Here is a 10300-nt window from a genome sequence, read left to right on the forward strand (position 1 = left end):
ACATGTATATCTCTACTTGCTGACCTTTGGGTGGATGTTGGTCTTTTGTCACATGTTCCTTCAACCTAAGAGCTAACATGCCAAACCAGTTGCAAGGTCTTCCTTTACTGGCTAGTTGGTCCAACGCGATCACGTAGCTCTACGGGAAGGTTTCTCTGCTCTCTTGGCTGTATAAGTAGCATGCAAAGATGAAAAAGTACTTATATGCCTTCTGCAGTATCTTCATCTTGTAAACCTAGCTGGATGTTTCCCTGAACTTGGTTGGCTCCTTCACCCAACTCTTCAAGATATCCCTTGAGATTGTAGTACTACTAGGTTTGTAGAAGGGTTTCTCCATTGTGGTCAACGGTTGTGGCAAGTGATACATCTCATAAAAGTCCTTCGCACTGAAGGTAGTAAGCTCTGTCCCACTAACACTGCTCAACATCATCGTCTCGGGATCAGTGTGCAAGACAATCTAGTGGATCATGTCCGCGCATGGAAACGCGGGATACCTGCATGCAATCTGGTACAAGCCAGACTTGTGAATGTTGACATAAACCTTGCAGTCTTCCATATTTTCCTCAAATGTTCCTAAGAATATATCATTGATGTCTTGCCATTTCATCTTGATGTCCTTGTTTATGAACAACTTGGTGTCTTCATAGATAGTAAGCTCATAGACACTTGTTCAACTACATCTCCAGTTGCACTTTCGACATTGTCCTTTGACCTTGCTCTCTTGGAGGCCATTGAGCCTGAACTATTGAGAGACGAACAAACATTTGCGATACCTGGAGAGATAAAAACACTCGTGGCGAGAAATCTGTCCATTGAAAACCAAAATCAACTTGAGGACTGACATGCAACATACCTGGTGTTAGGGTCTTATAATAATAGGATTCATAATTTTGAATTGGCTATGGTTAGTCTTGTAATATTGTACATACTTTTGTTTTCTGCAAAATGTTTTCCCATATTAAAAATAAAAAATGTAAATAGGGTGAGTCCTAAAAGAATAATCAAAGGACTAAAAGAAAGAAAAAGATCAAAAAAGTATAAGATATGAACCCAACAAAAAGAGATAACAATAGATCATGAAAGTGTGCAAATTCAAATGCCACTCTTTTTACTTTACTTTGCAAAATAATATTGTGTGCAGCTTGTCAAAAATGCCACAATCCTTGATGGTCAAAGTAGTTTAAACTTGATTCATTCATGCTTTAAATTTCATGTTGATAGATAGAGAATAAATATCTAGCCAAATTGTTTAATCTTGGCAGATCAGTAGTTAAGTGGAGAATAATAATGGGCTCATCAATTTAGTCTAAGCCATTTGAAGTTAAAAGGTTAGAATTATATAGTTTGTTTATCAAAGAGAAAAAGAAATAAAGGGTCAGCAAACTCAAATTCACCCAATGAATGAAGATAAAATGCTAGGGTAAATAAAGGGTAGGTAGAAGAAGTTTTGCAAGTGCACAAGGTTGCTAGCTCAAATGCACCTTCATCATACTTGATCCTATGTTTCATGTGCAGGACAAATTTTCAAAGAGAAAGGACATTCACTAAATCTTATTTACTAATTTCCCTTGATTTCACTAGACCCCCACATACTTATTTTATTAATTTCCCCTCATTATCCCTTCATTACTTTTCATCCCCTAATGTTATCCCCTTTTTGCTTCCAAAGCACCTCTTCCCTCTTCATTTCCCCTTGTAAAAACCCTTTCCCTAGTGACAAACCCATTCCCATCACAAATAATAAATTCCCCCCTTATTAATTTCTCTTTTTCCCCTTAAAAACCCATTAAACCCCTTTATCCTAAGTTATTTCCTAAACTATACCCCCGCTTTATGTATTTAAAGTTCCCCATGTTATAATTCCCTGACACCCTTTTAACTCACCAAACCTTTGTGTATAGTTAAAACCTCCACCATGTAACCCATGGTCCCCACCTTTTATTATCTCATTGCTTATATTAAAATCTTGTGATTACTTTTTAATTAATCAAATTTCATTATAATTAAATGCCAGGCCCCACCAACGACATCTCAACTCCATCTATGCAACTTCGCGCTTGATAGCCCTCCGAAGACCCACCTCCAGATCCAATGGCGCATGTCCATATCGAACAATTTCATCATCTCACAGTTAACAGTCCAAAAGCACGCGAGATTTTCAGTTTTGGCCAAGCACTATCTCGCTACATGGCGACACTAGGTTATATCACGTGCTCGCAAAAAATACCGCCCTCCACCCAAAAGTGGTGCAATATTGCCTAAAATTGCCTCCTCACGTAAACGAAAACTATCCACTGTTCATTTACCAAATCTCACACCAAAATGTAACCGTTGTTGGTTAAAAGGCTGAAAAAGCCCCCTTTTTCTCTTTTCACTCATTTTCATTGCAAAAACCTCTATTAACCAATTCTGAAACCTTGAACCTCTGCACAACCATTTTAACCACCTTTTGCAACTAGAAGACGCTGTAGACACCAAATTGAAGCAACAAATAGACAATTGAAGCCTCATAAACCTCTGCTACTACCACAGAACCCTGTCTGTGAACTAAATCGCCAATTTCTAGGTATTCTTGAAAGAACTAGAACGACCTTCTAATTTAAGCTATGCATAGTAATTATTAAAAGGTTTATTAACTAAATTAATTAAAAAACCTCGCTATACTAAAGAAAACCTTACTGTGCATCCAAAATCCCTTTTCTACAGACCGTAATTACCCTCCCCACTGTTCCAGAGCTTTTGAACTTACTCCTTGTTGGGGAAAATTGATTGCCTGTCATTTAATTTGTCAACCCGGGGGTTTCGTAAACTTGTGAAGCATGCATGCATTGTATGTGCTAGAAATTGTCTTTTAGTTTAGATCAATCTAACTACAAAATAATGAAAACCAGTTCATCTAATATATGAAATCAAATAATGAAAATGAAATTCAACTAACCCGTGAAATCAAAAACAACTAATGTATGCTTAGTTACTCCAACATTCAATTATGAAGTGTTACCTTCTTAAGATGATGTGTAAGCAACTATTTATACTTTAACTTCTAATGTCCTAGAAAAGAAAGTAAAGTGTGCAGAAAATAACTCAGTAATTTCACGTATAAAATATTCAACCATTCAATCTTGAAATATAATTAAATCAATTTTTTAGAATGATCTTTAGGAATATCAGTTAATGCAATTAAATGAGGATCTGAAAAGAAAATATAAAAGCATGAAAAGGTAAATCTCAATGATTTCATAGGTTGAATATTCAATCACCCAATTTGAAGTCGCCTTCTTGGCCTGATCCTTTATTCAATTAGACAATGAATTGATAGTTTGATCTAGGAAAGTAAATAACAGAACATGAAAGGAAACTAAATAACTATGAGCACTTGTCTCAAACTTAATCCAATTAGAAAATACATAAATCTTCCCTACTGAAATGTTTTTAGAAAAGAAAAGATTACATAGTCATTCTAAAACTAATACCAAGAAAGAAAATGAACTTTGTTATATAAAAGCAATTAAATCTCACAATCATTAGATGACCATTCCAATGGTGTATGAGGATGGCAAGTGAAGAAGCTCCATATGCAAGCAAAACTAAATATTCAAATCTCCAAGTATAAGCTCCAAATTCTCTATTAAAAACATGAGCATTTCTCCAACTTTACACATGCCTTTCAAAGGAGAAGGCTCTCCTATTTATACAAAAACATAAGAAGCTACCCTATTTAATGAGGATCCACTAAAATCTCATATAGTTACAACCAAATAGCTCATAATGAGACACATATCCCCTAAGCGTCTCATAGAGTTCTAATCCAAATAAGAAATGATGAGACACCTCAGAGTTAAAATCCAATAGGACACATATCCTTCTTTGACCTTTATCCAAATCTATTTTGAAGGGAATTCGAATTTGAGCATTGGAGGCCACATAAGGGTGCCTTGGAAGCTTCCAAATAACCTACACATGTTATGAAACTCAAGCCACATTTATAGATACATGAAACCATGTTAATTCAATATTTTTTAATCATAAATTCACTTTAAACACATAAAATAAATAACTTTAGTAAATAAGGATCCTAACCCATATATTTATGAAAATGGTGGCTAATGAAAGGTTATATGGTTACGGAGTTGCGACATGTGAGTGAAATCGTGGTGATAAAGGTGAAAGTGGATCTCATTTTGAAGACATTTTGGAGGCCCAACATACCCCCCAACTAGAGTAATTGCATGTCCTCATGAAAATATTGCATTAATTCCTTTGATTTGCTCGCAATGTCTTTGCTTTTGAATGAGCTTGGCTTATATCATGTCCTTAAACTTTGCATTTGACAATTTTATTTATTTTTTCAAAGTATTCCTTGTCATACATTGAATTGCAACACGTTTAGTTGGTTCTTGTGTTTCAACCAAATTCTAATTGGTATTGGTTCTTGTGTTTCAATACCTTGTTTCTTTTTATTGCAGCAAGATTCATTGAACATATTTAAGATTGCATCTTTAAAACCAGCCATACAGTGTGCTCATAATTCAGGCATTATTTGCAAATCATATAAATTTTTGAACCATAATGTAATCATAATTGATTAGGACAAGTATGTTAGGATGAAATGAAAATGTGTGATGGTGTATGATATATGAATATGAAATGATGTCCCTTCCCCCCAACTAAAGATATGACAATGTGAAAGAGGAAGTGAGGAATTTCTCAAAGTTACAATTTTAGTATTTTAAGGAATTACATGACTAAAAATTAGAAAACCACATACCTTCACTTACCTTCAATGTGCATGAGTTATGTAAATTCAAGAGTCTGGTTGCTTCTTGATCATGGAATGAAATGTAGAATTCATCTGCTTCTTGGTTGCATAAATGGTGGATGAGGTTGTGAAGTGGATTCTTTATTTCTACTGCTAAATCTGTTGTATCTGCTGCAAAATGTTGAAATGATATAGTCTTCAATTGCTATGAAACTGATGGTACAACTCTAGTCATGCGAATAAATGTGTCGGTGTCGAGCATGAAGAGAGGTCATTGGATTACCGACCATTGATGAATGTCATTAACCAATGCGAGGCAAACTCACCATTAATGTCAATGAGTGCCAAGGTACCTAAGTACATCTTGCGAAGGGCGAATAAATGAGCCGATGTCGAGCCACTTGCAAGATCCAACGATCAAGGGACATTGATGTATTCCCATGATTGTTGGTGAGAGAGCCTATCATTAAGGCATACAAGCCTCAAGGTACTAATGAGGAATCTAGCCTTGGACCTAGATAATGTGTTGATGTCGATAGGCCAAGGCTTGTTAGAAGGAAGGCCTTAAGGAATCCTCCATCATCTAACGTGAGCATGAAACAATGGTTTTGAAAGACTATGAATGGAAAATTTTGTAGTGGATCAATGTTTATTTAACGGAAAGGAAAATGACAAGTGAATGGAAAGTAAAAGAACAAATTAGCATGTAAGTGAGCTGAATGTATTTATGAAAATGGGTTATGAATTAGTGAAAGTAAGGCAGGAAAGTATAGTTTCTATAAATAAAAATGAGAAGTGAAGGAAAATGAGATGAGAATTTTATTGATTGACTAAGTGAAATGCAATGCGACTGCAAAGGAAATGAGATGAAGGTTTTATTGACTTGGAGGAGTATGGATGAAATGGAAACACTAGCATGAAAGGCTTGCAATTGTTGGATTTGATATGCATTAGCATGTGCTCATGCATTGATGTTTCATCTCTGTTGCTGCTTTGATCATTTTCTTGTGAAATAAATGTGGTCTTTGAGAGACACTATTTGCTTATGGTCGTCTGTTCTTCCTCCTCGAACCTGCACAAACTAGTACTTATTCTCCAATGGATTGTAAGGTTATCAAAATAGAGAGGTGATCAATCTCTCTATTAATGACATTTACATAAAAAAATAAGAATCGGTACTATTAAACAAGTTCATGAAAGAAAACCAAAAGAGTTTATACCTCTGTCAAAAGTAGTGCCTCAAGTTACCTGTTGTTTCTTTTTAGCAATTTCTTCACTCTGTACTGTTTCAAAATCAGATAATAGGCTTCTCATTTTGTAGATTTCATTGAGATATTTCCATCGACGCTTGAATCATCGAAATCCGATGTCGTATGAGAAAGTTAGACTGTTTTGAAATTTTTATGAAATAGTGAAAATTGTCATATAAAATGTGGCATAGAAACATGATGCTACAGTGAAAGATGATATAAGCAGATGAAATGGCATGTTTATCATGAATTTCTAGTTAGAATGCATTGTTTGACAAATAAATCATTGAGTTAAAGGCATAGCTGCAGAATTGTTTTCCAGTTGCAGACTTGTCGATTAGCTACGAAATCGATGTTCAGCTGCAAAATCTGCATAGTTTCTATAGCTAAAATCCTGAACAAACAACCCAAGTCAGTAAATAACCATAAATGAATTCAAAGAGCAAGAAAAAATGTTGTGGTTTATTGGAGCCAAAATCCAGTGATAATTGCAATGCCTCTTTCAAAAAAATAAGAAAATAATTTTTATTTTTATTTATTTATTTATTTATTTTGCAAAGAGAAAAACAAGTATGAAACAGACCTTTAGTTTAATAATCGATGAGAAATTTTCCCATCTATTCCAAGATTGGAAGTTTTGAGCATTAAAACTGACTACAATTCACTCGATTTAAACATTCATCTTTGTCAACACTTTCATGTAACTTCAAACCCAAATCCTCAAGAGTGACACTATTTTCTGTATTCCAACTCAGTCCTCTTTCAGCAAACTGGATGAATTTCTTTACTTGTTCAAGATTCCAAGCAGTGCGTCTTTGGAAGGCATAACTTCAGTAAATATATATATATAGTGCAAATGTTGAACAAGTGTTTTAGTACCGAGAAAGAACCGGTGGAGGATCAATGATTGACATTTAATTATTGTCAGATCCTATCCCAGTTATGAACCAAAGTGCACATTCATGCTCTGACATATCTCTTTGAGAGGTGCATTATAGTCTCTCAAATCATCTCTTGTACTGCGCAATAATTCTATGCGTTTTTTGTCTATCTGGTTTTGTTCTTGCAACTTCTCTAACATACTCTTCAAGTAGTGTATCTCACTGAGTTTTCTCCTCGCCAACTCTTGTTTGACATCATTTTTGAAGTTTTGTATGCTTCAGTGCCCTTTTTTTGTGCAAAACATCCAAGTTCTGATTTTCAATCAACTGCTCTAAAGTGCCCAGTGCAGTCATCACCTGAGTCTCTTTGTAGACAGATTCAAATCCATCCTGTATATTCCCATGCATGGAAGCTATCATCTACAAATAAAGTTGGTAAAGAGTTTCTTGATCGGCATGTTTGAATGAAGAGAAAATCCTTAGGAAGTCCTCCTTGGGACAAGCAAGCAAGAGTGAATGTAAATCCAACAAAAAGGATTTTCTAAGGCTCAAGAGAGAGGAGGAAATGCATGCACATTTTAAACACCTGTGCCGTGTTCAAACAGTTCACTGTATATTAAATAGAAATCGTTTTTCCTCACGCATTCAGTGAAACAGTGTCCCGAAGAATCTCAAATTTCTATCAAATGATTATGAAATTGACGAAAAAGTTTCTGGGTTATTTAATTCGACATATCCTATGAAAAACCCATGTCGCAGTTTTCCGAAATTCGTTTTCATGTGGCCATAAATCGCGTTTCAAAATTAATTTTTTTAAGTTTTGTGTTTTCTGGCAATGGTGATCTAGCAATAAAATTCATTTCTGGCAATGGTGATCCAATATGCTGTGCAGAATGTGTAGGTTGAGACACTCCAAGCCATAGAGGTTAATATACCACACCCATCATATGTTGTGGAGCAAATTCATTACACCCCTTCGGCCGGCCAAATCAGTATTACATTGTTTTATTCCTGCAAGTACATAGAGGTAGGAAACTTCGATGGACTGTTTTCTACGGTGACTAAAATTGGGCTTTGTACAACGTGTTGTCCATCACGCCAAAACAACAGCCCATGAGTTCTGACTGATGCTCCCGGCTGAATATTCAGAGCCTTGGCTTTGACGCTCAGCACGAAGCTTAGCTTCTCGTCCCTCTTGGTAAATCTCAGTATTCTCGGCTTCACTGTCTATACTGAGGATAGAGGTAGCCATTCTAAAGACTGATATCTCTGTAGAGATCAAAGTTTTTCAAAGGCCATGGGCCAAAAAATTTTATGTTTTGTTTTTTTTTTTTTTAATTATATATGTTACATTTTTTTTGAATTAAAAATATATACATATATATTTCATTTAAAACAAAACAATTTATTAATAAAGAAAATGCATTTGATTATTTTTATTTTTATTTTTTAAGTTTATTGAAAAATCAAATTGAATTAAATCAAATCATGAAAACAAAAATTAGCTGCAGAATTGCATTATGTAGCTAAATAATTTTTATGATATACTAACAAAACAATTTCTTTTTTTGATCCTCCAGGCCACACGAAGTGCAAAAGGATAGCATACTTGAGAGATTTATTTTGTTAGCGTAGTCAAGATTTTATCAATCGATTCTTCTGTAAATTATTCAAAAATAAAATGAAAAGGCTTGATTTCATACCTTAAATTATCGTTCGTGATCTTCACTTGCGCTCCTTGTTCTCAACCATTTGTTTTATCGCAAATTTTTCCTACAAAGGGTTAGTAGATGGGTGGTTCTTACTGCACCATAAAACATCAAATTTATCCTAAAACCTATAAAAATTTATTTTTATTTTTCCTATCTATCTAGAAACCATTTTTTTATTTTTATTTTTTATTTTTTAAGTATATTCATGCTTCCAATGAAGCCATTTATGGATTAGAATTCTTGAAATGCTCATATCCCAACTTGAAAAATGTACATGATTGTTTGTAAGAATATGCACAATCGACTTGACCTTTCGATTTGCCGCAAGGATCTCTTGAATAATTGATGAATATTGTGGCGTAACCGCTTCTTGATACCATTCCTTAATGTAGTCTTTGGGCTGCATACTAGATCCTTTGTCCATAAATGGTTAGTAAAAACAAAATCAAATAAAATACACTCTAAATTGAAAGTTAGTTCCTATGCACACTTCCCTGGCAACGGTGCCAAAATGTTGGGGCAAAGTGATTGCCTGTCATTTAATTTGTCAACCCGGGGGTTTCGTAAACTTGTGAAGCATGCGTGCACTATATGTGCTAGAAATTGTCTTTCAATTTAGATCAATCTAACTACAAAATAATGAAAACCAGTTCATCTAATATATGAAATCAAATAATGAAAATGAAATTCAACTAACTTGTGAAATCAAAAACAACTAATGTATGCTTAGTTACTCTAGCATTTAATTATGAAGTGTTATGATGTGTAAGCAACTATTTATACTTTAACTTCTAATTTCCTAGAAAAACAAGTAAAGTGTGCAGAAAATAACTTAGTAATTGCATGTATCAAATATTCAACCATTCAATCTTGAAATATGATTAAATCAATTTCTTAGAATGATCTTTAGGAATATCAGTTAATGCAATTAAATGAGGATCTTAAAAGCAAATATAAAAGTATGAAAAAGTAAAACTCAATGATTGCATAGGTTGAATATTCAATCACCCAATTTTAAGTCACCTTCTTGGCTTGATCCTTTATTCAATTAGACAATGAATTGGTAGTTTGATCTAAGAAAGTAAATAATATAACTTGAAAGGAAACTAAATAACTATGATCCCTTGCCTCAAACTTAATCCAATTAGAAAATACATAAATCTTCCCTATTGAAATGTTTTTAGAAAAGCAAAGATTAAACAGTCATTCTAAAACTAATATTAAGAAAGAAAATGAAATTTAATCTATAAAAACAATTAAATCTCACAATCATTAGATGTTCATTCCAATGGTGTATGAGGATGGCAAGTGAAGAAGCTCCATATGCAAGCAAAACTAAATCTTCAAATCTCCAAGTACAAGCTCCTAATTCTCTATTAAAAATATGAGCATTTCTCCAACTTTACACATGCCTTTCAAAGGAGAAGACTCTCCTATTTATACAAAAACATAAGAAGCTACCCTATTTAATAAGGATCCACTAAAATCTCATATAGTTACAACCAAATAGCTCATAATGAGACACATATCCCTTAAGTGTCTCATAGAGTTCTAATCCAAATAAGAAATGATGACACACCTCATGGAGTTACAATCCAAATAGGACACATATCCTTCTTTGACCTTTATCCAAATCTCCTTTGAAGGAAATTCGAATTTGAGCATTGAAGGCCACATAAGGGTGCCTTGGAAGCTTCC

General features: G+C 34.2%; 1 pseudogene; it reads right to left on the minus strand.

Moving 5' to 3' along the window:
* Positions 1-6949: 6949 nt before the first annotated feature.
* On the minus strand, positions 6950-8142 carry LOC149175748 (uncharacterized; annotated as a pseudogene).
* Between the last annotated feature and the right edge of the window lie 2158 nt (positions 8143-10300).

Source organism: Pinus tabuliformis, chromosome 4_1 (genome assembly GCF_031772625.1).
Source record: "Pinus tabuliformis cultivar Carrire ecotype Pingquan chromosome 4_1, CPIR1, whole genome shotgun sequence".
NCBI classification, from domain to species: Eukaryota; Viridiplantae; Streptophyta; class Pinopsida; order Pinales; family Pinaceae; genus Pinus; species Pinus tabuliformis.